The following is a 6775-nucleotide window of genomic DNA, read 5'->3' as shown; positions in this document are numbered from 1 at the left end:
TTGATGCCAGTACATGTGGTTACAAATGATTTTCAAATAAGTTGTTGAGACAATCAAGTAAAGAATAAGTGTATAATTTTTTCACAAAATTCAAACCATTCCTATAATAAAGCAATTTCTTTTCTTTTTTTAAAATATCATCGGGACATTGGTGCCGTGGCAATCGTCCATCCCTGCCTCTAGTGACTCCACCTGGTTTGTCTATGACAATTCTAAATTTTTTAGCTAATGTTGTTAAATAGCACAGACATCGATATGAATATATTGATACTAGTCGAATACAATATTTCCAACTTAATTTTCCATTTAACATGAGCACTAATTGTGATAGAGAAACTGATCAATTGGATTTGTCATGTTTGAGAGCTACAGAAAGGTTTTGTGAAGCCACTGGCAAGCTGATTCCATATAGAAATTGACGCCAGATATTGACATCCTTGTGGCTTCCTGTGGGTCAAAAATTAAGTACGTTCGAACGGCGCTCCAAGAGCGATAGGTTTCAGTTATTGGTGCTCGAACATCTTCTTCTAGCCTTGTCTGATGTCCCAAGTTTCAATCATGTCAAAGCATACTTGAGTTTTCGAAACATTAAAAATGAATAAATACACAAAAATATAAGCCGTAGGGGTGGGCGTGGGGGGTCGGTCCGGGTATTTCAATACCCAGAACCACCCATTATATTTTGGGTATTTTATAGATGGATCCATTTTGATTCCATGTAATTATTGGACCCAGGGGCGGACCCCCATTAGGTCCAGTGCGGGCAGATGCCCGCACTGAACTTTTGGGCTCCACTAGGCCCAAAATTATATTTTTTTTTTAAAGCCTGATTAAACATCCAACCCAGAAGGAAGCCCAATTGCCCACAGCCCATGACCCGTTTACCGACCCAGACCCATCATTCAATTAACCCGTTTCATTGAAATCAAAATCAAACCAAACCCTTGAATCGATCTCTCTCCGTCTCTCGATTGTCACTTGCTTCTCTCGAAGGCCGAGCTCCGCCCCTAGTCTCACCAGCTACTTCTACTTCCAGTCCACCGGTGGTCGGCATCTCCTAGATTAGGGGCTTTAATCTCTGACCATGTAAGTGTATCAAATATCCCTAAAGTCGAAACCCCAATCCTCCCCCACCCAAGTCCGCAGGCAGCAACTGAACTGCCATCTGCCATCGCCTCCCGCCAGGCACCACCGCACCAGCTTCCACCTCTAAAGAAGGTAATTAGATGTTCTTCCAATCTACATAGCCATCCCATGCGCTCAACTGATTTTCCACTTCCTACAACAAGGAAAAAAAGAAGAAGAAAGAAACCCCAAACAGGGTGCAATTTCCAATCCTATAGAATGTAGATAATAGCGAGATACAAAGACGAAAATCATGATATCAGACTAGCTGACTGGGTATTCAGATTTTAGTTGGAAAAGCATACCCTGTGATAATGGGTTAAGGGGTTCTCAAAATGCTTTTTCCTGTTTTTTGTTAGATTTTTATTATTGATTCAAGAAATGTTTTATACCTTTTCTGCTTTTTTTGTTAGATTTTTATTATTGATTCAAGAAATGTTTTTACTTATTTTCCTGATGATTATAAGTAGGTATGCAAATATGCAATTAGTGTGAATGAAGATAAACAAATTGATTCTTTCATTCTCAGTCACACGCATTGCAATAGGATCCTTTAAATTAATATTTGATTTATGACAAAGGAACCCATGGGGTAGAAGCACTTGTGAATTTATCATATTTCATTTTTTGCATATGTAGCTTCTATTTGTTGCACCCATGTGAAGGTTCTACAGTGCAGATTCTCACACAAGGAAAACTTGGTATGTGAATTGATATTGTGAAATTGGATTAATAGTGTGAAATTGTGAATTGTGAATTAGATTGTGAAATAGTATAAATTGCATTGTGAATTTGCGATTTGGAAGGTGAATTTGTGAAATTGGATTGATAGTGTGAAATTGTGAATTGTGAATTAGATTGTGAAATAGTGTAAATTGCATTGTGAAATAGTGTAAATTGCATTGTGAATTTGCGATTTGGAAGATGAATTGATATTATGAAATTGGATTGATAGTGTGAAATTGTGAATTGTGAATTAGATTGTGAAATAGTATAAATTGCATTGTGAATTTGCGATTTGGAAGGTGAATTGATATTGTGAAATTGGATTGATAGTGTGAAATTGTGAATTGTGAATTAGATTGTGAAATAGTATAAATTGCATTGTGAAATTGCGAATTGGAAGGTGAACTGATATTGTGAAATTGGATTGATAATTGTGAATTATTCTTACGCACTCCCAGTAATAATTGGATATCAAATATTTAAATTCAGATATCAAATGAATAGATACTTTCAACGAAAAAGGAGCGTAGATAATATTGATGAAGGGGTATCGAATGATGAGGAATTTGATGTCACAAAACTTCCAACTGATCCTGGTCTAAGGATACCCATTTTGAATTACAATGCTAACATCCGAGATGAAGTTTGAAGAGCATATATGTTAAAGGGTCCTTGTCAGCCCCAAGATCATGACTTTCCAAAACAACAGTTTGTTTTATTTTTTTATCATCATTAAATCTATGACCAAAACCTCGAAATTCGGTGTCAAAAAATGATGCCCGCACTGCACGTAAATCCTGGCTCCGCCCCTGATTGGACCCAATCGGTTCCGGTTTAGGTTCGGTTCTATCCATAACATTTTTTTGAATACATATTTAGTAAATTCAACCATGTAATTAGACGAATTATCACAAACTATCCATCATGTCATAGATTTAGTAACTGACATTAATGTACTAATAGTCCAAGACATAAACAAAGCATTAACAGATTAAAAGTTACACAAAAAATTAATAAGACTAGCCTTAAAAGAGCATTAAAAACTAGTTAGAACTTTAGAAGGAGTATAGAACTAGCATTAAACAGAGTCTTAAAACTTAAAAGAGCATTAATAAGACCATCTTATTGTGATGATAGTCAAAAGTTCAAAAAAATTTAAAACCAACATCAAAAGTTAAACAACTGAAAAATATCATCAAAAGAGCCATAAAATGTTAACCACAAACACCAGATGATGAATATTCTCGATAGATTTTGAGTCACCTACATTGATCCATGTGAGTTGTGTCGCACCAACCATTTAGACATCCATTGCTTGAGTTGTGGCATTAACAAAATCTACAAGACATAATTAAAATATAATAATAATTACAAGTTTAACAAAATTAAAATTTATTAGATTAACAAAATGCAATATAAGAATTGGAAAAAACAATGTTTACTTACCTGTCTCAATTTTCTCGTAAAACTCCGTCTCTTCAATGCAAATTCCATCTTGGGGTACTTTCAAAAGTCTAGATTCTTCACGTAACCAATTTTGTGTGCAAATTAACGCCTCAACTGTTTTAGGAGTTAAAGAACTCCTAAATGAATCAAGAATCCGTCCACTTGTGCTAAATGCTGACTCAGAAGCAACCGTAGAGACGGGAATGGCAAGCACATCCCTCGCTGTCTCAGATAAAGTACTAAATCTTTCACTATTAATCTTCCACCAATAGAAAATGTCAAATTTTGCATTTGCGAGGTCTTCAGTACTTTCTCCCAAATATTTTTGAATCTCGTCTTTTCTTGCTAAATCCACATTTCTAGTTTTCAATTTTTTGTACCCTATGTCAACTTTATTAAATGGACTCATATCATCTTCATCTCCATCTTCATCATCATCTGAACCATCAACTAAAGTTACTCCATTATTAGAATTACTACCACCAATTCCACCGTCAATACTGTGTCGTCCCTTGTATTCATTGTATAAAGCATATAATATTTTCATAACTTCACTCTTTTACACATCCACCTTGTTGTCATCATATAAGATACTTGCACAATATGCAACACACTTAAATTTGTACCTAGGATCAAGTACAATTGCTAAAAGTAAAAGCTTGCTCATTTTTGCAACTGTGCCCCAATACTTGTCAAACTTGACCTTCATATTGCACGCTATACTTCTTAGCAAATGATCATTTGTATTACTCAATGTTGTTAGTGCATGTTCAATGTTACAAACTTCTTTAAAGTAAAGACTAGAAGTAACATGTAGTGATGAACTAAACTTCAAAGTGACTTCATAAAAAATTCTCAAAAATTTGGCAAATTTTCTTGCCTTATCCCAATCATCACTAGTTGGTGGTCCTTTTCTTTCGTGTCCATTTTCACGCTCGTCAGAATATTTATAATAAAATCCATCCTCTTCCTCCATCCGGTCAAATGCTTTTTGAAAATTAAATGCACTATCTAACATTAAAAATGTTGAATTCCATCTAGTAGGTACATCTAGAACGGCAAGCTTTTTGCAACCAGTCTTCTCTTTTTCAACACAAGCTTTAAACTTCATATGCCTAGAAGGAGATGATCGAAAATATTTTATAGCATTTTGAATACTTGCTATGGAGTGGTTAAACTCCTTCAACCCGTCATTAACAATCAAATTAATAATATGCGCCGAACACCTAACATGCAAATGAGCAACACCCATAATCATGCGCTTTCCAATTCTTCAACTTGCTTTTCACTTAAATGATTGCCGTGTCATTTGAATTTGCATTGTTAATGGTAATAGTCGACACGTGCTCTATCCCCCAATCAAGCAAACTATTTTCAACAAGTTTTCCTATTGTCTCCCCTTTATAATTTGGAACAACGGAAAAACTCAAAATCCTCTTATGTAATTTCCAAGTTCTATCAATAAGTGTGCTGTCATTACCATGTAATTGATATTTTGAATTGATGTCCCACAATCAGTGGTAAGAGCAACCCTTTGCCTATTTTGAATAAGTTTATTCTTCAATGATTCCTTTGTCTCATTGTAAAGATAGAGCACATCCCTAGCAACTATTCTTCGAGAAGGAATATCAAATTTAGGATTGAGTTTTTGTACAAACTCTTTAAAACCCATACCCTCCACAAAGGAAAAAGGCAATTCATCAATTATAATCATCCTAACTAGATATCTTCTACACTCTTCTTTATTATACAACGATGCTGTAAGATTAAACATGTTACCATCACCATTACCGCCATCATTTCTCTGTCGAGTTAAGGTCTTTTGTTTGTCACCAATCTGAATAGCCTTGTATGCATGACAACTATCCAAATGCTTCCACATACTAGAAGTTCCACCTTTTGAATTACTTTGAAGGACTTTCCCACAATAATTGCATTTTGATGTTTCTCCATTACCTAGCTTAGTAAATCTCAACCAAATTGCTGACCTTGTCTTTGTTCTCTTTTTAGTTCCAGGTGTCTCATCATGCATCTACAAAAAATAAATTATTTTACCATAACCTGTAACAAATTTAATTTGAAGAGGAACAATAATAACAAAGGGACACCACAAATTTTTCTATTGAATAGAAAACAATAATAAAGGCACACCACAAGTAATCGTACTAGTTGCTGCATGATAGAGACTTGAAGATAAACTTAGATCAGTCATTAATTTTTATAATGACTAGAAATTATTTTTTATAATGAATAAAAATACTCCTTGAAGAGGAAGTGAGAACTCATAACATCAGACAGTTAACGACATCATATCCACATGCCTGCAACGTAATTACCCGATCAGATGTCAGTTAAAGTAGTAGTTTATTCCCATCATCGTACAAGAAACTTCTTTTACTAGCGAGTGTGCATCTTAAAGGTGGATATTGAATATAAACATATGATTGATATGAATGGAACCCAAGTGAGAGTAGAGGTTTTTCATAGTATTGGAACTTATTGAACATATTTGTACTTATATAGCAGGTATTCAGTATCACACTTTAAATGCTTTGATGCTGGACTTCATAATCTTAAATCTATTTTACTTGTTATTCATCTTACTTTTAACCTACTTATGGGTAAATTACGATGTAAGATAAGGTTATGGGTTCTCTAACATAGCTTGTGATTTTTAGTGCTAAGCTATCAAACTAATTGCAGGTGGACATTCTTGGTTAACTTTCTTCTTTGTTGTAGGTTGAGATCAAGAAGGCTGAACCAAAGAAACCCTCAAACCCAACACTTGCTTCTGCACCCAATAGTGATTCTAGGGGCCGTTCATTTGGCGATAGGTTTGGTGGATTCGGCAAAAACTGTTCAATACAGACTCTGACAAGTTTATTTTCATTACTTTTACTTTTCATTACATTTTTATTTCCATTACAAATTGGCAAAAATTACCTGTGGTGTTGGCGTTGGTGACGAAGCCATTGTTTGACACTTTGACGGAAGAGAACGCCGCAAACAGGAATTGGGAAAGGATTAATGAGGCAGCCGACAGGGGATAGGAATTTTTTATAGGTTTAGCAGTGGGCAAATTGTTTTGGGCAAGATTTATATATTTGGATTTAGTAATTAAAATGGGCCAAAAGAATTGAATTTAATATTTTTTTTAGGTTGAATTAAGAAGCCCATTTAGTTTAAGTTATAAATATTAAGTTATGTAATTTTTTTGTATGCAATCTATTAATTATTAAAAATAAAAAATTACAACGAAATCGATTCTATCCGGTTACCCATGGTTCCAATTCAAGAACCAAAAACCGACTCGGACCCAATCGGTTCTCGATTTTCAGTTTCGATTCCTATTTATTTATTTTTAGAACCGAACCGGAACCTCCGATTTCGGTTCAATTTCGATTTCGGTTAAAATGCCCACTCCTAATAAGTCGGCAAATAAACTAGAACAAGAAATTTCCCAAAAAAAAGGGTGAGA

At 34.7% G+C, this 6775-nt stretch overlaps 1 long non-coding RNA gene across 1 annotated transcript; it reads left to right on the top strand.

Moving 5' to 3' along the window:
- Positions 1-949: 949 nt before the first annotated feature.
- LOC111396825 lies at positions 950-6502 on the top strand. The gene is made up of 3 exons (XR_002703069.1): positions 950-1218; positions 1765-1826; positions 6037-6502. It is a non-coding gene; the product is annotated as an uncharacterized LOC111396825 (long non-coding RNA).
- The last annotated feature ends 273 nt before the right edge of the window (positions 6503-6775 follow it).

Source organism: Olea europaea, chromosome 7, assembly GCF_002742605.1.
Source record: "Olea europaea var. sylvestris chromosome 7, O_europaea_v1, whole genome shotgun sequence".
Taxonomy (NCBI): Eukaryota; Viridiplantae; Streptophyta; class Magnoliopsida; order Lamiales; family Oleaceae; genus Olea; species Olea europaea.
Note: the sequence above shows the minus strand (reverse complement) of the source record. Positions and strands in the feature narration are given on the sequence as shown.